The following is a 25,133-nucleotide window of genomic DNA, read 5'->3' as shown; positions in this document are numbered from 1 at the left end:
GGTATAATGTTATAGTGGTTACAAACACAGAACAGGAAAACAATAGGTATAATGTTATACTGGTTACAAACAAAGACCAGGATACCAATAGGTATAATGTTATAGTGGTTACAAACACAGAACAGGAAAACAATAGGTATAATGTTATAGTGGTTACAAACAAAGAAAAGGAAAACATTAGATATTATGTTATACTGGTTACAAACACAGAACAGGAAAAAAAATAGGTATAATGTTATACTGGTTACAAACAAAGAACAGGATACCAATAGGTAATAATGTTATACTGGTTACAAACAAAGAACAGGATACCAAATAGGTATAATGTTATACTGGATACAAACACAGAACAGGAAAACAATAGGTATAATGGTATACTGGTTACAAACACAGAACAGGAAACAATAGATATAAATGTTATACTGGTTACAAACAAAGAAAAGGAAAACAATAGGTATAATGTTATACTGGTTACAAACAAGAACAGGATACCAATAGGTATAATGTTATATACTGGTTACAAACACAGAACAGGAAAACAATAGGTATAATGTTATACTGGTTACAAACAAAGAACAGGATACCAATAGGTATAATGTTATACTGGTTACAAAACAAAGAACACGAAAACAATAGGTATAATGTTTATACTGGTTACAAACAAAGACCAGGATACCAATAGGTATTATTTTATACTGGTTACAAACACAGAACAGGAAAAAAATAGGTATAATGTTATAGTGGTTTTTTTTTTTTTTTTGTTTTTTTTTTTTTACTTTTTTTTTTTTTTTTTTTTTTTTTTTTTTTTTCTTTTTTAAATGTCAACTTTTTTTTATTTTTTTTTTTAACAGAAAAGAAAAACAACAATAGGTAACCAATGTTATACTGGTTACAAACACAGAACAGGAAAACAATAGGTAATAATGTTATATACTGGTAACAAACACAGAACATGAAAACAATAGGTATAATGTTATACTGGTTACAAACACAGAACAGGATACCAATGGGATATACTGTTATACTGTTACAAACACAGAACAGGATACCAATAGGTATAATGTTATACTGGAAACAAACAAAGAACAGGAAAACAATAGGTATTATGTTATACTGTTTACAAAAAAGAACAGGATACCAATGGGTATAATGTTATACTGGTTACAAACAAAGAACAGGAAAACAATAGGTATAATGTTATACTGGTTACAAACACAGAACATGAAAACAATAGGTATAATGCTATACTGGTTACAGACAAAGAACAGGATACCAATAGGTATAATATTATACTGGTTACAAACAAAGAACAGGATACCAATAGGTATAAATGCTATACTGGTTACAAACAAAGAACAGGAAAAACAATAGATATAATGTTATACTGGTTACAAACAAAGAACAGCTCTGAATTCATATGATCAATATCAGTTGACCAGCGCCTCATGATGTACAAATTAGTAGTAGGTCTACAACTGTTGTTTGATCATCCTCGATACTCCAGGGGTTCCGACCTCTTACGATCTCTACACGTGTAGAGATAGTAAGTGATCGGAATCCCTGGAGTATCTAGGATGCTGTTTGATCTACGAGATCATGAGTATATGTCCTTAAAATTGTCATTATAGCTAAGCATTATACGTGTAGCTACACTATGCATATGTAAAGGAAAAATGCATTTAGATGTATTTAGTTTGTAAACTAGAAAATAGATTACTGACTTTTACTTCGGATCTTCATTAGAATTCTTCTTGAAATGTTCAAGTCATTTGAGGCATTTGGGACCTGTGCAAAGCTACATCGATGACATAGCTATTACCCATAGGCGTTACTCCAACAATTGTTAGAGGTATAGGTCGACGAGACACTTTTTGAACATTACGTCGTGTAGCGAAATAACGTCCGATAAAAAAAACGGCTGACCAGTCAACTCTCATGTTTATGGGAGTACATAGGCGTCTGCTTCTGGTTAAAAAAACCATAATACTTATCCATCCCTACTATATAGTAGGGTAGGTTATTGTACTTTTTTCAAAACCAGAAGCAGACGCCTGTGCTATTACATGTCAGATATAACGTTAACACTTAAGCTAATTCTCAGATCCCCCTGTGGTTTTGCTGACCGCTACCGCTTGACATAACTTTCCTTTTTCCAATCGATGGTTATTCAATTATGATCATTTTCGTTCAATGTTTGAAAAAAAAGTTATAACATTAATATCACTGAGCCAGAATTTAAAAACAATTGACCATCGTGGGCAAGACTTTTGTAAAGATTTTATCCTTTATTAAAATGCAAGTGATGAAGCGGAGTTAAGGACAAATTGATATAGGAAAAATAAACTTACCCCAAGAGTATGAAGTTATCAATATGTAGTCTTGTTTGTGAATACAACATACTATGTATGAAAAAATATCAGTCATTGGGACAGGAACCGAAAATACAAATAAAATGGAGTTAAACTTTAATTTTCAAAATTACAAATATATGGTGCAAACTTCAAACACCATGTAAATGTACATAAAACAAGTATTCATTGTAATGGACACCATCACATAGTCCCCCCAAACGCATTCCCAATTGCAACAAGTCAAGAATGCAGTTGCACAGTGTATATGAACATCTTGAGGGAATTTTGATGTACTTTTATATAGGAATTCAGGTTCTTCTAAAATGTACATATTAAGGATGTATTCTTCTGAGGTTTCAGTCCCGTTGAAGTCTCGTTTTCGACAAAGATCAAAGAAGATACGAGATTTTCAAATGCAATTTATCAATATCTGTAGCAAGTTGCCAGTTGCAAATTTTGTCAAAAAATTACAGTTCTAACTTTAGCCGATTTTTTTTATACAGGGATTTTAAGAAATGGCCCATTTGGCGGCCATTTTGAAATTGTGTCTTTTTTCGCTTCAAGTAGAGCCCACAGTTTTTACATTTTTTACTGAAAATGTTTTTTACTTAAATCATCACTGCACCAGCATTTTTAGCTGTTATTGAGCTAATTTTTGCTGTAAATCTTTACTTGGTTCGTGATAATTAAAATATTGAGCATTAATGTATGAAATGATTCACTTTTTTCACTTTATTTTTACATTTAATGGTAATTTGAGCACTTATAATTTTTTACTCTAAAATACTAAAAAATAACAAATTTTCAAGTGGGGCAAAAAAGTAAGCACACGGACCCCCCATTTTTCTGCCTGATTCTGAAAGAAACAACCCTTTTCCTATTGATATGCAAAATATTAACAAAAGTTTAATACCAGAACTTTTTCTATAAAGTGTTAGATTTGGCAAAAATGGCTGAAAATGGTGCATTTTGTAGCTCAAAATTAAGGGGTAGGGGTAGCATATCTTGTTATTCTGAGAAAAAATATTAGTCCTTTTGATCAAAACTGGTATATTTTAAAAGAAGACTACTGGAAAATAAATTATATACAAACATAAATACATATCAAACACCTCATTAGGAAATTATGGCTTTAATATCTTGTGTATATGGTCAAAACGGCAAAATTCCCATAAAAATCCAATAATTTTGTCAACTAGGTATCTTTGAGTGACCGTAGCTCAAAAACGAGCACACGGACATATGTTTTTTCTTTCATTTTCTTTCATGGTATGAACTCCTCTTTCCAAAAATCTATATAAGAAAAAAAGTTTTAATACAAGAAAATTTTGACTTCTCAGAGGAGTACATCCTTAACTACATAACTCGGTGATCATGACCCAGGACCTGGCCATGCCTTGTACCTGCGTATAGCGTGCACCCAAACTTTTCACTTGATAAATTATGAAAAAAGTGCGCACTATACGCGCAAAAATGCGGTAATACTAGGCTATTTTCAGAAGAATTGATTTGACAATTATCATGACTGTATGACATCCCTTAAAATTTAAATTAAAACCCCCATTTACCAATTTTCAATAAATTGCTGACGAAAAATTGAAAACAGGAAATTGGCCTAGCGACATTCTTTTAATTTTTTTTATCATATTGATCAGTATCCCTTAATACCCCTATATTCTAATTTTTATTTGAAATCAGTCCAAAATATAAAAACAGGAAGTTAGCCCAGCGGCCATCTTGGAATATCAAAAATATTTACGAAAATGTTTTAATGTTGATCGCCATCCCTTAAAACCCCTGTAGACCAATTTTTTCATTGAGATCGGAGATCGAAACCTGATGAACAGGAAGTGAGCCAGCAGCCATCTTGGAATAGCAAAATCTTTTTGAAAACGTTTGCATGTTGTTCGCCATCCCTAAATAATCCTATAGACCAATATTCATTGAGATCGGGGACCGAAACCTGAAAACAGGAAGTGGGCCAGCGGCCATCTTAGAATACCAAAATCTTTACAAAAATGTTTGCATGTTGTTCGCCATCCCTTAAAACCTCTGTATACCAATTTTCTTTGAGATCGGAGACCCAAACCCTGAAAACAGGGAAGTGGGCCAGCAGCCATCTTGGAATACCAAAAATCTTCACGAAAATGTTTTCATGATGTTCGCTATCCCTTAAAACTCCCATAGACCAATTTTCATTGATATCGGAAACCGAAACCTGAAAACAGGAAGTGTGGGCCAGCGGCCATCTTAGAATACCAAAATCTTTTTACAAAAATGTTTGCATGTTGTTCGCCATTCCTTAAAACCTCTGTATACCAATTTGCTTTGAGATCGGAGACCCAAACCCTGAAAACAGGAAATGGGCTCTGGCGGCCATCTTGGAATACCAAAAATCTTCACGAAAATGTTTTCATGATGTTCGCCATCCCTTAAAACCCCCATAGACCAATTTTCATTGAAATCGGAGACCGAAACCTGAAAACAGGAAATGGGCTCTGGCGGCCATCTTGGAATATCAAAAATATTTACGAAAATGTTTTAATGTTGATCGCCATCCCTTAAAAACCTCTGTAGACCAATTTTTATTGAGATCGGAGATCGAAACCTGATGAACAGGAAGTGAGCCAGCGGCCATCTTGGAATAGCAAATCTTTTTGAAAACGTTTGCATGTTGTTCGCAAATCCCTAAATAATCCTATAGACCAATTTTCATTGAGATCGGGGACCGAAACCTGAAAACAGGAAGTGGGCCAGCGGCCATCTTGGAATACCAAAATCTTTACAAAAATGTTTGGATGTTGTTCGCCATCCCTTAAAACCTCTGTATACCAATTTTCTTTGAGATCGGAGACCGAAACCTGAAAACAGGAAATGGGCCAGCAGCCATCTTGGAATACCAAAAAATCTTCACGAAAATGTTTTCATGATGTTCGCCATCCCTTAAAACCCCCATAGACCAATTTTCATTGAGATCGGAGACCGAAACCTGAAAACAGGAAATGGGCTCTGGCGGCCATCTTGGACTTCCGGTTGGGAAAAAACTTTTATGCACAATCCCACACCCTAATGAGTATGTATGTGAAGTTTCGTGATAATCGGCCCAGTAGTTTCTGAGAAAAGCTGCGGAAACCCGCGCGGCGGAAGAAAGTGGAAGAAATAAGAATAAAAATAATTACTTACATAATATATAATAATAATAATAAAAATACTGTTAGAGGTATCTTCATGATTCCAACTGTTCCGAAATCAGAATGATTTTTTTTAGTGTTCCAGCAAAATTAATGTATTTTATTTTTCTTACTTTTTGAGAAAATCAACTTTTTATGTCCCTGTTCCCCCGATGCAAAAATTCACTTGGAAGGTCTTTATCACTACGGTGTTGATTCCGGTTGAAAACAAGCGTTCTGACGCCCTTCGCGAATTCAAACTCAACAAAAGTAGCGGAACAATATCAATAAACCAGATATTTTCAGCACTAATATCGAGATTTATCAGGCATAGAACTCGATACCATGTAATAAGAATTTCCTGTAACAGTTGCGATATGAAAATATTGCGATGTGAGTAAATAAATGATTAATTTCTTTATTCTGATTACCATTTCTAAATTTGACGATTTGATCCCGAACATTCCAATGACGTCACTTTTTAGTCCTCTATGAGCCCGGGTGATTCGACCTTGCAAGCTGACGTTTTGAAGGATTGAATAAGCATTCATTTGTGGTATTATGGTGGCAATTTGCACTCATATACAGCTTAACATAGTTTAAAATAATAGTGTTACTTTATCTTGAAACATTTCATTATTTAAACGTCACTTTGACAAAAAGAAACAGTAGGCCTACGTAGGCTACAATGTAAATCTTACAGCGTTTGTGGATACAATGCTTCGTTTAGTAGATGAAATTCATGAAATATTGCACAAAAACATCATTAACATGCTTCTGAAACATATAATTAATGATTTGAATTGAATATGTTTGACATTGTGTGTAAAAAATCTATTTTGGTCTTTCGCCGTCGAAAACCGATGAAACCGCGGTACCACTGGGTTGCGAGCAGCTATCGTGATTTTTTCGTGTTTTTTTTTCTTATTCATTAAAAAAGCGATCTTTGAAGACTTAAGACTATCTCTAGTCCAAAAGGTTTCGGCAATAGCATTCATTTTTTTTTATATTTGAGTTGAATGCATCAAATCGGATCTGTTCCCGACATCGACTGTGCATTGTATAACGTTAGGCCTACCTGTACCTGCAGTTATCGTGATTTTTCATGCAACTTAGTAGAATTTTACGATGCATACGCAGTAGAAAGATATAATCTAAAAAAACATTGTATTGTACAATTTCTCTTTGCAAGTAACTTTGATATTCCATGGTATAAAATAAAAACTGTTGTTTTCTCCGTATCAAACGTAACACGCGCCCCGTGTACATTAAAACAAATCATTTATTTCATCTAGGCAAATAATAATTTGAAAATTCCATAAACCGCCTACAAGGAGACGTCCTAGGCCTATCGCTACCCACAATACACTCGATCGTGGTCTTATACATAGAGAGCGCAGCGAACGGGCCGAAGGCCCGTTCGCGAAGCGAACTCTTGTGATAGAGGTGTCTCCGTAACGTTATTCTATGTAAATCATCCAATATATGTAGAGTTGGAAAACTTTCTCAAAAACCGGAAACAGGAAGTCAACACAAGATCCAGCATCGCGCAAGACAGTATCTAAAGTCACACTCTCGCGTGATTACAAAATCACACTCTCGCGTGATTACAAACAAGTAACGCTTGGAAAAATACAAAATGAAAACATTAGTGAAAGATAAACCTTCCAATTTATTCTTACCTGAATCTAACAGTTACATTTTGTCCTGAATGAAGGTCAAGGTCATTTATTTTGAACAAACTTGGTAGCCCTTCATCCCAGCATCCTACAGGCCCTATATCAGTACCCTGGGCCTTCTGGTACTTGAGAAGAAGTTGTTTAAGAATTTAGCCTTTTTGACCCCTTTGACCTTGAATGAAGGTCAAGGTCATTCATTTGAACAATGTTGGTAGCCCTTCATCCCAGCATGTCACAGGCCCAATATCAGTACCCTGAGCCTTCTGGTTCTTGAGAAGAAGTCGTTTAAAGATGTTAGCCTTTTTGACCCCTTTGACCTTGAATGAAGGTCAAGGTCATTTATTTGAACAAACTTGGTAGCCCTTCATCCCAGCATCCTACAGGCCCTATATCAGTACCCTGGGCCTTCTGGTACTTGAGAAGAAGTTGTTTTAAGAATTTAGCCTTTTTGACCCTTTGACCTTGAATGAAGGTCAAGGTCATTCATTTGAACAATGTTTGGTAGCCCTTCATCCCAGCATGTCACAGGCCCAATATCAGTACCTTGAGCCTTCTGGTTCTTGAGGAGAAGTCGTTTAAAGATGTTAGCCTTTTTGACCCCTTTGACCTTGAATGAAGGTCAAGGTCATTTATTTGAACAAACTTGGTAGCCCTTCATCCCAGCATCCTACAGGCCCAATATCAGGTCTCTAGACCTCTTAGTTATTCACAAGAAGTTGTTTAAAGGATTTTAGCCTATTTGACTCATTTGACCTTGAATGAAGGTCAATGTCATTCATTTGAACAAACTTGCTAGCCCTTCATCCCAGCATGTCACAGGCCCAATACCAGTACAATAGGCCTTCTGGTTCTTGAGAAGAAGTTGTTTAAAGAATTAAGCCTTTTTGATCCCTTTGACCTTAAATGAAGATCAAGGTCATTCATTTGAACAAACTTGGTAGCCCTTCATCCCAGCATCCTACAGGCCCAATATCAGTACCCTAGGTCTTCTGGTTCTTAAGAAGTTGTTTAAAGGATTTTAGCCTATTTGACCCCTGTGACCTTGAAGGAAAGTCAAGGTCATTTATTTGAACAAACTTGGTAGCCCTTCATCCCAGCATGTCACAGGCCCAATATCAGTACCCTGGGCCTTCTGGTTCTTGAGAAGAAGTCGTTTAAAGATTTTAGCCTTTTTGAACCTTTGACCTTGAATGAAAGTCAAGGTCATTCATTTGAACAAACTTGGTAGCCCTTCATCCCAGCATGCCACAGGCCTAATATCAGGTCTCTAGGCCTCTTAGTTATTCACAAGAAGTTGTTTAAAGGATTTTAGCCTATTTGACCCCTATGACCTTGAATGAAGGTCAAGGTCATTTATTTGAACAAACTTGGTAGCCATTCATCCCAGCATCCTACAGGCCCAATATCAGTATCCTGGGCCTTCTGGTTTTTGAGAAAAAGTCGTTTAAAGGATTTTAGCCTATTTGACCCCTGTGACCATGAATGAAGGTCAAGGTCATTTAACTTGGAAGTCCTTCAACCCAGCATGTCACAGGCCCAATATCAGTACCCTGGGCCTTCTGGTTTTTGAGAAGAAGTCGTTTAAAGATTTTAGCCTTTTTGAACCCTTTGACCTTGAATAAAGGTCAAGGTCATTCATTTGAAGAAACTTGGGAGCCCTTCATCCCAGCATCCTACAAGCCTATATCAGGTCTCTAGGGCTCTTAGTTATTCACATGAAGTTGTTTTAAAGGATTTTAGCCTATTGACCCCTGTGACCTTGAATGAAGGTCAAGGTCATTCATTTGAGCAAACTTGTTAGCCCTTCATCCCAGCATCCTACAGGCCCAATATCAGTACCCTGGGCCTTCTGGTATCTTGAGAAGAAGTCGTTTGAAAGATTTTAGCCTTTTTGAACCCTTTGACCTTGAATGAAGATCAAGGTCATTTATTTGAACAAACTTGGTTGCCCTTCATCCCAGCATCCTACAGGCCCAATATCAGTACCCTAGGTCTTCTGGTTCTTAAGTAGTTGTTTAAAGGATTTTAGCCTATTTGACTCCTGTGACCTTGAAGGAAAGTCAAGGTCATTTATTTGAACAAACTTGGTAGCCCTTCATCCCAGCATGTCACAGGCCCAATATCAGTACCCTGGGCCTTCTGGTTCTTGAGAAGAAGTCGTTTAAAGATTTTAGCCTTTTTGAACCCTTTGACCTTGAATGAGAGTCAAGGTCATTCATTTGAACAAACTTGGTAGCCCTTCATCCCAGCATGCCACAGGCCTAATATCAGGTCTCTAGGCCTCTTAATTATTCACATGAAGTTGTTTAAAGGATTTTAGCCTATTTGACCCCTGTGACCTTGAATGAAGGTCAAGGTCATTCATTTGAGCAAACTTGGTAGCCCTTCATCCCAGCATCTTACAGGCCCAATATCAGTACCCTGGGCCTTCTGGTTCTTGAGAAGAAGTCGTTTAAAGATTTTAGCCTTTTTGAACCCTTTGACCTTGAATCAAGGTCAAGGTCATTCATTTGAACAAACTTGCTAGCCCTTCATCCCAGCATGCCACAGGCCTAACATCAGGTCTCTAGGCCTCTTAGTTATTCACAAGAAGTTGTTTAAAGGATTTTAGCCTATTTGACCCTTGTGACCTTGAATGAAAAATCAAGGTCATTCATTTGAACAAACTTGGTAGCCCTTCATCCCAGCATCATACAGGCCCAAAATCAGTACCCTGGGCCTTCTGGTTTTTGAGAAGAAGTCGTTTAAAGATTTTAGCCTATTTGACCCCTGTGACCTTGAATGAAGGTCAAGGTCATTATTTGAACAAACTTGGTAGCCCTTCATCCCAGCAACCTACAGGCCAAATATGATTACCCTGGGCCTTCCGGTTATTGAGAAGAACTCGTTTGAATGAAAGTTTACGGACAGCGGACGGCGGACGGCGCACGACGACGGACGGTGCATGATGACAATAGGTCATCCTGACTTTTTGGGTCAGATGACCTAAAAAAGGTGGATTTTGTAATAGGATGAAACGTATGTATAATACATGTTTTGAAACGTCCGTTTTACATACGTTTACGTTTTACGTTTGTTCACCATGCGTATTACGCATGTTTAACACACGTATTACATACGTTTCGTACGCACGTTTTAAATGCGTGGTTCCTCAACATGTCCGTTTTTTACATGCGTTTTTTTAACGGTCAGCGTAAAAACGTGTCACTACCCTTTTTACTGTGTATATGGTTATGAAGGTCAATTCTTTATTCAAATAGAAGAATGCAATACAAAACCTTCTTTTCACAAACATGGCAAGCATAACCTCGCCAACCGGGTTCATCATTCCCATTGCCATGGCAGTAAAGAATTGACCACAATCTTTCATTATTGTTATCATTACTGGGCCTGGACAGGGGGTCCCAATACGTAAACGTTAATTACTGAATCATCTGAAATCACATCTCCAATCATTTTCCTCTCTTTAGATCATTTGCTCCAATCCAGGCCTGTCTGAGATATATATAAAAACATTTTCTAAATAAGTGTTACATGCAATTAATACGTTTATATCATATAATATATATATCAACACGCATAAGAAACGTAAATCTGAACGGATGGCCAAACAACAGCTGAATTCCTTACGGTTTGCAGTTATAGCGAAGAAAAGCTACGTGAATCATTGGACTTCTCAATACACATACATGTATATATCAAATGATGTTTCCATACCACTGCCCCAGTCAACATTTACCGATGTTATAATTATATGAAAGAAAGAACAGAACCATTTAAATGTCGATAGCTTGAATTATAGTTATTATGTTATAATTCCAACGTTTGGCGCAGTATAATTTAACAATACAGATGTAATCTGCATTTGTTACAGCATAAGATATAAAACAATCTCTCTGGTGACCGATATTCAAGTACTTGGTTGAAATGACATCTAAAGTATTGCATAGAAACATTGGCATACATACGCGACATAAAGTGTCATAATGGCCCGTTACGGTGTCGTTATTAGTTAACATAACTGAAATATAATCTGGGAATCTGAGGAAACCGGACTATTTTCAAACTGCAGAATGTATTGAAATAGTGAGGCCACGAAATGATTATTATTGATCTTACCTAACGAATTTGCAAAGTTTTTCAGCCAACTGTTTTCTCTTTGTGATTCTATTTTTACCAGATTTGCCTCGTCTCTCTGGCACTCCGCCTGCAATTAAACATTATGCATTCTAAACAAATTTATACATTTTATAGTGCCAAACATTTTCAAAGTTCCATGGTTTCCGCTTCAAGAAGATGCTTGATATATAACGTCATTGTACCCGAATTGATACCAATACACGTAGATTTCTCTTATATGACATTTGTTGCTTGGTGTGCTTCACTTTTTTCGGTTTTGTTTTCAAAGAGAACATACAAACTTTATTTTGATGTTTTGTTCTTGTTATTACATTGCTTATTTTTACTGTTAGAATGATTAATATCATGTGTCGAAATTTCTAGTTTTGTCACATGATGTGTACCCCAAATTGATACCCAACAAGAAAAAATGTATAAAATTAAGGAAAATCAATACACATAGATTTTTGTGATTTTATTTTATAAACGAGGTGTAGTTGTGTTTATTATACTGAGTTATACTGAATACAGTTATACATTTAACTGTAGAAATTGTGCAAGTGTTTTCACAACAGTACCTGTGGCATTCACCTAAGGCTATATAGTTCTAACCAACATGCTGTATATGTCAAAAGACCACTATCAATTATTTCTAATGATTGTAAAAAACTTCGATGTAAAAAAAACTACAAACATGATTATATTAGACTTCCGGTTTCCCGTTTGAGGCAAAATGGCGTGCCTTCACATGGGCTGAGAAACTTAAACCCGGGAGATGCCCCATGGACACGGAAAGGGGTCAAAGGGTAATTCTAAGGGAAGACCGAATCATCAGATCGCAAAATACTTTCTAAGAAGCGAAGACACTACTCCCGAGAGCACTCCTGGAGAGGATAGTACTCTGACAGAAAACAAAATGGCGGACTCCAGGCAAAACACGTGTGCGAGAGGCAACAGTAGCCGAGAAAAGGAGAAAGGCACAAATGTACACAACACTGAGGTAACAAACAAAGATTTGAAAGAACTCATTGTCTCATCTACAAATAAACTCACCAGTAGAATTGATTGTGTTTTTGAAAAAGTCGCTACAATCGAAGGAAAGGTGAAAGAACTTGAGTCGGGTCTGAGTTTCGTAAATCAAGAAATCGAATCACTCTAAACAGTAAGCGTGAAGAAAACACATATCAGTGAGCTCGAAGAGCGTATATCTCTTCTTGAAAACGAACTAATCTACCAGGAATTCCGTAGCAGGAAATATAATTTGTTAATCTACGGTGTCAATGAGCCAAGTAATGAAGTGGTTGAAGATACCCTGTGTGATTTCATGAAATCGTCTCTTAAACTTGACGCTGATCTAGTTAAATCTATTTTACTGTCGGTCGCTAACGCGCATAGAATTCCAAAAACTCATCCATGATGATACTAACGAGGCTGACAAATCACGACCCAATGCATTAATTGTCAAATTCACTCGGATAAAAATCAGGAACTTGGTTTTGGCTGCTGCGAAAAATATCGATAGATCCTCCAGAATGTCAGTACGCACTGATCTACCCGCCACCTTGAAGAAGGAGCGCTCTGAGCTTGCCAAAGTCGCATACAAGATGAGAAAGGATGATGGTCTCCAAACAGCGATAAGGGAATCTCCAAAGGGTGTTCGACTTGAATTTCGAAAGGACAAAAACTCTAGATGGGAAGTGTTCAAATCTCGCTAGACATTCGCCAAATACAATTTTTACTTCAATTTCTATGATACAAATATCAGACTTTTTCACACATTGAATTTGATTTATATTAATTATGTATCAAGCATTCTGCTTGAGGGAGCAAATACCTTAGTTTTTAGCTTTTGGTCGAAAAAGTTGGTGTATCGTTTATAAAGATGCAATATCTCTTTATAAGTTAATGGATGCGTTTGTGAATCTTAAATCTTTATTGCAGATAGCAATTTAGAAATATAAGTTTTTCTAGTCATGTTTATTTTAATTTGTTTAAATTGCATACCAGGCAACATGTCTGCATTCCGCCCAGGTTACGTACATTCTCAGTAGTCTCCCCTGACTATTGGTGTACAATGTATTGTTTAGACAGACTTGTACTCTTGCTATGTCGATCAATATTTTTTGTTTTGAAATCATGTTGATATGATACTAATATACCATAATTTCAGGTCAAGTTACCTTTGCCACTTGGAGTTTAATATATAGTGTCTGATATTTCCCTTAGAAGATAATCACCTACTTTGAAATGACCATATATATTTACCCCTATAAATATTAATGCTTACCTGTATTTTAACGGGCTTTTTCCAGGGTTTCTTTCATGATCTGTCCATGAACGGAACAGGACTATCAATTTATATGTTTGTTTGTTTATTAGTGTGTGAGATGTGTGAAAATTGCTGCTGCTTCCTACTAAAAATGTTGCATATAATATTGCTTTCATTATGGCTGAAAACTTAAAGATTTTAAGCCTAAACTGTAGAGGTCTCAGAGATTCTAACAAACGTAAAGGACGTTTTTAATTACCTCAGGCAAAAGAAATGCTCTATTTACTGTTTGCAGGACACTCATTTTGTTAACAATGATATTAACGTGATTAGAGCACAATGGGGTTATGACTGTGTTTTTAGTAATGGGAATCGCGACTCTAGAGGTGTATGTATACTTTTTAACAATAATTTTGATTTCAAACTGTTATCAGTATGTATAGATGATGATGGTAATTATATTATTGTTAACTTAGAGATTCCAAGCAAGTTTAAAATTACCATAGTAAATATTTACGGTCCAAACAGGGACAACCCTGACTTTTATAAAAATTTAAAAAGAAAAATTAGTGAAAAAGAAGAGGAGTTCACTATCTTATGTGGTGATTTTAACATGGTTCAAGATTTCGAACTTGATTGTCTAAACTATGTTTTCTAGAAATAATGTAAAAGCCAGTGAAGAACTTCGGAATATTGTGAATGAGCTGGGTCTTGTAGACCCTTGGCGAGTTAAAAATCCTAACAAAAGAACATATACTTGGTTCAAAAGAAACCCTACCAAAAAACTAGACTAGATTTTTTCCTTATTTCAAATGAAATGATGTCCATATTAAACAAAGTGGAAATCTCACCTGGGTACAAGACTATTCATTCAATGATATCATTAGAGATTGCCTTATCAGATTTTAAGCAGGGTAGAGGCTTTTGGAAGTTCAATAACTCACTACTTAAAGATAAATCATATGTTGAAAAGGTTAAAGATGCTATTATTACAACTATGAAGGAATATGCTGTCCCTGTTTATAATCTTGATACTACCTATACCATTGATTTTGATATGTTTCAACCAATAATTGATGACCAGTTATTTTTGGAAATGATACTTTTAAAAATACGATCTGTGACAATATCCTACTGTGCAGATAGAAAAAGAAGGAAAAAAGACAGGTATGTCGAACTTGAAAATCTTATAAAAGCTGCAAGTGAGGTAGCTATGGATTGCTCCGAGTCCAATAATGTATTTGAAGAAGTTCTGTCTGATTTGAAGTCCGAGTTAGAGGAACTTAGAAGTGAATACATGAATGGTTTAATAACTCGATCTAGGGCCCAATGGGTAGAGTTAGGCGAAAAACCAACAAAGTATTTTTGTAACTTAGAAAAAAGAAATTATATATTAACAAGAATGTTACTAAGATTGTTAAAGCGGACGGTTCGCTCATTGATGATCAAAAAGAGATATTAAATGAAATAAAGGTCTTTTATCAGAATCTTTATCAGAATAAAGATGATGTTATTGAAGATGTTGATCTAGGTGAATTACTAAAATCTTACGATGTCCCTAAACTAAGTAATAATTGTAAAAATATATTGGATCAGGAAATTACACTTGATGAGATTGCAAAATCTGTTAAAAGTCTAAAAAATGGAAAAAGTCCAGGTCCTGACGGCTACACTGTTGAATTCTTCAAATTTTTCTGGCCAGACCTTCGCTTTTTTTATAACAAAATCCTTGTTATTAGGAATACAAAGAGGTGAATTGTCTCACACTCAGAAACAAGGTGTCATATCCATTCTTCCTAAAGGTGACAGACCTAGAGAATTTATCATCAAAAACTGGAGACCAATTTCACTTTTGAATGTCTGTTATAAAATATTATCTAATGTGCTTGCAAAACGTATTAAATCTGTTCTTGACAACATAATTCACGAAAATCAAAAGGGTTTTTTAAAAGGCCGTTTTATCGGCGAAAATATCAGACAGCTGTATGACTTGTTGCAATTTGCAGAGGAGAAAAATACTCCTGGTCTTCTTCTGCTGGTTGACTTTGAAAAGGCCTTCGATTCTATATCTTGGAGCTTCCTTGACAAGGTCCTTACTTTTTTTTAATTTTGGTGATTTTATCAAAAAAGCAATATTTACACTAACAAACAATGCCTCTCTGACTGTTACTCAACATGGCTTTTTTTCTGAATTTTTCCATATCGGCCGAGGCTGCAGACAGGGAGATCCAATATCGCCCTATCTTTTCATAATCTGTGTTGAAATTTTGGGGATACTGATTAGAAATAATAATGAGATAAAGGGCTTTTCAATCGGGTCGAAGGAATTAAAATTATCACAATATGCAGATGATACAAGTCTTACCCTTGATGGTTCAGAAAAGAGTTTAAAGAAGACGCTTGATCTTCTTGATCAATATGCCAAGTACTCTGGACTAAATATCGAAAAAAACTAAATGTATATGGTTTGGTAGTAAGAGGCATAGTGTTGAGAGGTTGTGCATTGAGAGGTCACTTAATTGGACTGATAAACCTTTTACTTTCCTGGGAGTTAAATTCAGTCTCAACATAAGTGATATTACTAAAATTAACTTTGAGAGTAAAATGAAAGAAATCAAAGCAATTATTCATTGTTGGTCAAGAAGACATCTTAGTACTATTGGTAGAATTACTGTTGTCAAAACAATTATACTATCAAAGCTAACTCATTTATTTATCAGCCTTCCTAAACCAAACAAGGAAATTGTAAAGTCCTTAGAACAGCTTTTGTACAATTTTATATGGAATGGTAAAAGAGACAGAGTCTCTAGAAACCAAATTGTTCAAAACTATAGTGAAGGTGGTCTTAAGATGATACATGTTGATATATGTATCAAGTCTATGAAAATAGCTTGGATAAAGAGATTGATAACCAACAATAACACTTGCAATATTATTTTTGAAACAATTCTGGATAAAAGTAAAACATCACTATTCATATTTGGTTCTGATTTTCTAAAAATTAAATCAAATAATATAAGTAATTTGTTTTGGAAAGAAGTATTAGCTGACCTTCTTTCATTCTATAATCTAAATAGAGAAGAAAATCCTTTTTATGAGCCCTTGTGGTTCAATCCAAATATAAAAATTCAGAACAAGTCAGTTTTTTTCGATCAATGGTCAAAAAATGGAATAAATTTTGTTTATGACATGTGTAATGAGCAAGGAGAGTTGATACAAAATTACGAGGAAATTTTGTGATAAATTCTCTTTTCAACCAATGATCACCAATTTCTATGGTGTAAGAAATGCTATTTTGTCAAAATGGTTTTTTCTTAAGAATCATAGAACTGATATAACTCTTCCACACTGTCCCCCTCATATGCATAAGGTTTTAACAAATAAAACACGTGGTATTTCAGTGTATGACATTTTTATTAAAAAATTAGCTGTTAAAAAGAATTATCAAGAAAAATGGTCATATGATCTTGATCTTCAGGCGGATCATTCCTGGTGGAAGAAGGCATGCTCCATTTTACTTAAATCTTCCTCTGATTCTAAACTTAAACTCTCCTCTTTATCGCCCCTGAACCAAGGTGACGGGTTTTTTCTCTACACTCAAATGTATCGGGTATTTTATTGAAAAATACTACGAAAAGTGCTACTTTTCTTGATATAGGCAGACTACAAGCTGTAGTTCATTTTTCAGAAAGTAGATTTCTGAAAAATAAGTGGTGTGAACAATTCCAGTTTTAAAGAAATTGGAAAATATCGCTGGAATTTTCTCAGACAATGGACAATATGGCGGGAAGTGAGTTAAACGAAAGAACTTTTGCCAATGTTGTTGTTTCTGAACCAGAAACCATTATACCGGAAGGATATGGGTCAGCAAAGCCAATTTTCATCATGGAAAGAGAAATCTTTGGATTGACGCAACCCCAACGCAAGGACTGGCTAACGCACCAGGAACTTTACAAATCTATCGGAGAGAAGATTGAGGCAAACCACATATGTGGCCTACAACGAACAGGGAAAATGTGGAGGGTGTACGTGGACAATATCATGGATCGGACAAAGCTGCTGACTACAGGTATTGTAATTCGTAAAAAGCTAGTCCAATTGCTTGCCACCAACCCCAGACGCCCTGATAACAATCCAGAGAACACAAGCAGAATTCGTGTCTCAAATGTACCCCTTTCAGCCGATGATGGGCAAATCAAGAGAGCTCTTACCATGTACAAGTGTGTAATAAAATCGATGTACAGAGAAAAACTGAGAGTCGATAACAAACTTACGAATTGTGACACAGGGGATAGAATTGTAATAACAGACAAACTTAACACCCCCCTCCCAAGAAATATGAAAATCGGCAGATACAACGCAACGGTTTTCCATGCTGAACAGCCGAAATCAGATACACGCCAAACGATATCTGATCCTAATAATTTGAACTGTAAGAAGTGTTTACAAACTGGCCATGTGACGAGAGACTGTACCAATTCATGGGTTTGTCGGGAATGCAATATGCCAGGGCATCGAATGATAGACTGTCCTTCCCTTCTTCAGACCACAAATTCAAACGCATTCTCTGGAAACTATGAAGAAGTAAAACCGTCTCCCCCGGGGGAAAGCGGATCGCGACAAGAGCATACAGAAACTGATCGTGAAGGATCAGTAACTGATCATGATCATGATGAGGACTCAAGTACATGTACGTGTACAGATGGTAACAGAGACAGTGACTCATCCGATGATGATGCGATAAAGACGGATGTGACTCCCTCGCGCGCGGATCGCGCGCGAGTTCCAAAAAGAAGCGTACAAAGAGAAAAGCAAAACGGTCCAAAGGGAAAGTCAATCGCTTTTCTCTTGAAGAATTTATGATCTTGAGTAAAGACACTCCAAAAAACTCCAATACCAATAAGAAACAAGAGGGTAGAACACCACCCACTCCACTGGATGGTTCCCCTAAGAAAAAAACAAAATTGCAGGTGCATGTGCAGGTACACAGGGACAATGAAAATGGTACAAAGCACTCACCCAAGTAATTGTTTTCAAACAATGTCAGTGTCTAAATCAATTAGTGAAAAAAGTTCAATAACAAATAAAACTTGTATTAAACAAGAATTTATTGTTAAACGAACAACAGAGATACATGCATACAGAAGAATGTATGTGAATGTATTCAAACAAAATTAAAAATGAAAAACAAACATGATGTGTTCTACTTACATTAAAGTTATAATTCACGTATACTTATTACAAACACTTTTAGTATGTAATGACCTACGCAAATGTACAATATATGTAGGTACATGTACATGTGAATACATATGTTATATTCACAATATTATTAAGATCAAAGAAACAATAAATTCATTTTTTCTCATATGCATATATATGTGTAATATGAAAAAATATAGTGAAATCAAAGAAAAAAGAAATAATATTCATTATGACTTATTCAATTTTAAATGCATATTCAGGTTTTTGTTTTGTATAAGCTTGATGTGCACCACAGGATGCATATATGCATGTTTGAGTAAAGCATATAAATGCATTTATATAAGTATATATGCTATCTGTATAATAATAACACAAAAACTTATTATCAATATAATACTATGTATATTAAATTGTAAAAAATCAATATGCATGCATGCTGTAAAACTATATTCTTACATGCAATGTTTAGAAGTGTACATTTACAAAAACATGCATGGATGTGAAAATACAAGTGTACCTTTGAGTTCTGAATTGATAGTACAAAATGTATATCCAAAAATGTATAGCGCAAAAAAAAAAAAAAAAAAAAATTCAGAATCACAAGTACTAGTATGGTTGAAAGTATGTATACTATACTTTTTTGCTTAATAAAAACATATTGTTATGATCAAAGTAAGTTACACCAAATCATCAAAACAGGTATGAATGCACAAACTGTTTATGAATTTTGGCATGTACAATCAATACTACATCATATGCAAAAATTCAGAATCCTATATGTAAAGGATATGTTTAGGTATACATATGTATATGTAAAGAGAATGTATGCCTATATAAAAACATGTAGATCCTCAATGAAAATATTTTTCCAATACAACATATACATGTACTTAATAAAAAATGAAACGTATGTGTATCAGTACAAGTATGAGTCTGTAAACTGTGTGTATGAGAGTGTAACTGTTGTATGTGAGACACATATTAAGAAAGAGAGTTTAAAAGATATCAGGTATAAAAATGAAGTTAAAAATATTATTGGCATGCATATCTACATGTATATAAGTAATATGTATGTAAAATATACAGAATGTATAAAGTTGTATATGAACATGTATAATCATTGGTATAGGTCACAAAAACAAAATTCATGTAAACATTTATCACACTCATATGACTGTACACAAACAACATCAATAGTATACATATTGAAAACAAAAATAACAATTATAAATCAAACAAACAAATAATATTATGGATAGCATAAAAAATCTACATTTTATCTCCTTGAATGCACAGGGTTTGAGAGATGGTTCAAAAAGACAACGGTTAATACAATACATAAAGCAACAAAAATGTGACCTGGTTTTTCTACAAGAAACTCACTATACACAAGAGTTATTTCCCTTGCTAGAACAAGAGTATGAAGGACAAATCTATCATAACATTTGGACAAGTGATAGCAGGGGTGTTTCAATATATATTAATAAAAATGTACAATATACTTTAATAGACCAATACAAGTCTGACGATGGGAGAATTTTAATGTTAGTCTTAAAAATAAATAATAATATATACTCCGTAACAAATATTTATGCACCAAATGATCCGGTTAAGCGAAATACATTTTTTAAAAAATTAAAAGAAAACATGAATAAAATAAGTGTAGGTATAAATATAATAGGGGGTGATTTTAATGAAACCCTGAAGCCAATCGACAGAAAATCAAGGAATGCCAAAATTAGAAAACCTGTTTTCGGTTTAACAGATTTAATGAAATTTTTTAAACTTATTGATATCTGGCGCGAAAAAAACTCAAAGATTATGCAATTTAGTTGGAGACGAAAAAATGGAAGGGAAGCAAGCAGATTAGACGACTGGCTGATAACAAAAGATTTCATAAATAGGATAAAGTCATGTGACATAAGGCCAGCACAGATACGATCAACTGACCATATGGCTGTATCACTTAAACTAATAAATGTAGGCGAAAATCGGGGAAAGGGAAATTGGAAAATGAATAACAGTGTACTTACAGATAATAATTACAATAAAAAAATAAAAAATGTTATTAAAATAGCAGAAAGAGAATGCCAAAGGGGTAACCTAAATAAAAGACAAACATGGGACTATATTAAAGTTCTAATAAGGGAAGCTACAATAAATTTCTGTAAAAAACAAAGTAAACAAAGAAAAGATGATGTTACATATCTAGAAGAAAAACTTACAAAGCTTTATGAAATAAATGAAAATGCACCAGATAAAATTAATGATGAACAGATTAAACAATTAGAAAAGGAAATAGAAGCATATTATGACCATAAAGCACAAGGAGAAAAAATAAGATCTAGATGTCAATACATAACTAAGGGGGAGAGAACAAATAAATACTTTTTGGGCTTAGAAAAACAAAGACAGGCCAAAAAAGTCATACATAAAGTTCGAGATAAAGATAATAACTTAGTAACTGATGAAAACAAAATTCTTGATGTCATACGCCTGTTTTATGAAGACTTATACACAAGTAAAAATCCCAAAAAAGAATCCATAAAGAGGTATCTGGAAAATACAAATATTCAACGTACACTAAATGAAGCTGAAAAAGTCCAGTGTGATGGAGTCCTAACAAAAATTGAATGTACATTTGCTATTAAAAATATGAAAAAAAATAAAAGCCCTGGTCTGGATGGCCTTACTGTAGAATTCTATGAGCACTTCTGGAGTATTATAGGAGATCTAGTAATAGATGCATTAAATGAAGCATATCGTGATGGTGAAATGTCAGAGTCACAGAAAATAGGCCTACTCTCTTTAATTTACAAAAAAGGAGATGAAACTTCTTTACAAAATTGGAGGCCAATCACTTTACTTAATATAGATTATAAGATTGCAGCATATGTGCTAGCTCAAAGATTGAAAAAAATTATGCCAAGCATTATACACTCTGATCAAAATGGATACATCAAAAACAGATTTATTGGGTTTAATATAAGGCAAATACAAGATATAATAGATTATGCAGAAAAATTTGAAACAGATAGTGCAGTCATATTTTTGGATTTTAAAAAAGCTTTTGATACCATCGAATGGGATTTTATGCTTAATGCGCTAAAATATTTTGGTTTTGGAGAATCTTTCATATCCTGGGTTCGCACACTGTATTACGATATATATGGGTGTATTTCAAACAACAACTTCATATCAGATTCATACAAAATATCTCGAGGAATAAGACAAGGTTGTCCATTAAGTTGTTTGATTTTTGTAATATCAGTTGAAATAATGGCAATTAAAATAAGAAATAACAACAACATTAAAGGAGTTACAATTAAAGGAAAAACAATGAAAATTTCACAGTTGGCAGATGATACAACACTGTTTTTAAAATCAAATGATATAAAAAATGCAATAAAAGAAATTGAATACTTTGGTATGCATTCTGGACTTGAGTTGAATAAAGAAAAATCTGAAGGTCTTTGGTTAGGCAAAAACAAAAATAAAAAAGATGTATATGGGATAAAGATGACACGAGATAATATAAAGTCTCTTGGCGTGATATTTGGTACTAAAAAAAGAGAAGTGGAACAGATTAACTGGGAAAAAAACATTAACTCTATTAATTACCTGATAAAAAATTGGAAAAAAAGAAAACTCACATTAATTGGAAAAACAACTATAATAAATGCATTGATAATACCGAAAATAACATTCCTAGCAACAGTGCAGCATGTAACGACTGAACAGGTTAAGGCTTTAGAAAAAATTATATATGGATATCTATGGGATGATAAACCAGATAAAATAAAAAGAAAAGTAATGATAAATGAATTAGATGAAGGAGGTTTGAAAATAAGAGATATTGAAACACACATTGAAATGTTAAGAATAACATGGGTAAACAGGTTTTTTGATACAACAAATCAATCTTCAAACTGGACAGTTATACCAAAATTTCATTTTGACAAATTTGGAAAGAAATTATTAATCTTCAGAATGCGAATACAATCTCTAAGAATGGTACAAAACATAGAAGAAATTCCATCCTTTTACAAAAATATTCTTGACTCGTGGGTAAAATTTAAGAATATAAATACAAATAATATACAAGTACCTACAAGTATTCAAAATGAAATAATATGGGGTAATGCCAACATCACATGCGGGGGTAAATCTATTATATTTAAACACTGGATAGACAGTGGTATAATAACAATAAAAGACTTATGTGATGAAGCTGGAAAACTAAATGATGCCACCATTTATTCAAAATTAATAAGTAAAGCTAATTGGATTGCTGAACTCATGAAAATAAAAAAATCTATACCAAAATCATGGGTTGAGAAATTGGAACTAGAAACAGTGGAAGTAAATAAAGATGAAATTGAAATGTTAAATGGGTATACTAATAAATTTATATATAACACCTTAATTAAATCTAAAAAAGAAAACCCAAGTCTGATAGAAAAGTGGAAAAATCAATTCCATGCTGGGAATAAAGATTTCCATGAAAATTTTAAATTCATCTTCAAAAACTTGCATGATAATGCATTGAAAATCTTCAAATGGAAATTGATTCATAATATTATTCCAACTAGAAAAAATCTGAAGAGATGGAGGATAGAAAATTCAGACTTGTGTCCATATTGTAATAAGATTGATGATAACTTACATTTTTTCATCGAGTGCGCCCATGTAGAAACATTTTGGAATACCCTAACAATCAATATGCATAAATTAGGAATAATTATAAATATTAGAAAATTGAAAATATTTGGTTATTGGATACAAACCGGGAAACAAAAAAATGAAACAATTTAACTTTATGCTAGCATTAGCAGGGTACACAATATATAAATCTTTTTATGTCAGTGAAAAAAGACAAAAAGAGTCTAGATATTTATAATATGTTTATGGCAGATCTAACCTTTTATACTAAATTTCTCAAACACCTTCAACAATAAGTGTAAAAACTAAAAACAAATAAACATAATCACTAATTATGAAAAAAAAATGACACACAATTTAAAAAAAAAAAATGTCCATGTCCTTTAGGGAAATCTATCTTCTGAAGTGTTCAGCAGCTTTGTTTTTGTTTTTTCTCTTCTTTTAACTATTCTTTCTTCAGATCCATGGAAAATTTCAAACAATCACTTTTAATAAAATTCACAATGTATAATATTCCTCTTTGGACACTGAAAAGTAATAATAACAACAAATCAGCATACAAAATATACAAAATACATTCTTTTTGGTATAGGCCTAGTACATAACAATTGTAAGGTACCAGGTACATGTACATGACATTGGTGCATGCTACTTAATATACATGTATATACACAGGTATAAACAGAAGTACACAAAAACGTACTAAATTAATATTTGACATATACATCTCATTGATTATTTAGAAAAATAATTATTATATATTTATCTAATTATCTACGTAGTTTGCATTAATTATTGTTATCTAAGATATGACGTATAATGTGCAACTATCATTGCTTTATCAATGACATAATCAGATGAAAATTGTTTAAACGCTTAAATAACTTGAATTCATACGTATACTGTATACAAAGAGACCTGGAAGTCTGTTGCATCCGTGATATGTTATGATCCTATTATAGTGTCGGTAAAGTATATTTTAGGCCGATTTTTGTTAGGCTTGAGACCGACACTGGAACTGAAATGAGTCGTTGTTTACACATTAGGCCTTCATTGTAAAAGTTTACACGGCAATGCAAACGTACTTCCCAGGTCCCTGTGATAGTATGGATTCAGCAACAGCAATTAAAAATGTAAAAAAAAATTGTGTACTTACCAAAAATAGCAGTATTGTAAAGAGACTAAACACGTGTGACCATCCAAACACTGATAATATTTCCACGTGTATTATCGGCCACGTGTGGGAGATGTACGCCCACGTGAAAATATGAACTTCCGGTTAGTCTATTATCTCCCTTACATTTAAGGTTACATAATACCATTTATGAACGTAAGGTATGTGCGTGATTGAAAGTGCGAACGACGAATAAGTCTCCTCCTGTGAGAGGACAGATGTGTATTTTGTTGTTATGCTTATTATAAATAAACATTTATTTTGAAAAAAAAAAAAAAAAAAAAAAAAAAAATTATTACTTTGACCACTTCAATTCTCAAACAACAATAACATTGGCATACATTTCAAATATGATTGAGTATAAATAATTGATTCTTTAGATATTATTTAGCAACAATAAAACAATAAGTAACAATGACAACTATATTATTAACTGAATATCAATGACAATAATACACTGTATATATGATCTGTCTATTCCTGATAGTAATAACAATATGGAAC

The 25,133-nt window shown here is 34.0% G+C and overlaps 1 pseudogene; it reads left to right on the top strand.

Annotated features, from left to right (window-relative positions):
• The first annotated feature begins 16,032 nt into the window (after positions 1–16,032).
• On the top strand, positions 16,033–17,210 carry LOC138312168 (uncharacterized; annotated as a pseudogene).
• The last annotated feature ends 7,923 nt before the right edge of the window (positions 17,211–25,133 follow it).

This window comes from Argopecten irradians, unplaced genomic scaffold (assembly GCF_041381155.1).
Source record: "Argopecten irradians isolate NY unplaced genomic scaffold, Ai_NY scaffold_0231, whole genome shotgun sequence".
NCBI classification, from domain to species: Eukaryota; Metazoa; Mollusca; class Bivalvia; order Pectinida; family Pectinidae; genus Argopecten; species Argopecten irradians.
The sequence above is the reverse complement of the archived record's forward strand: the minus strand, read 5'-3'. Positions and strand labels throughout refer to the sequence as shown.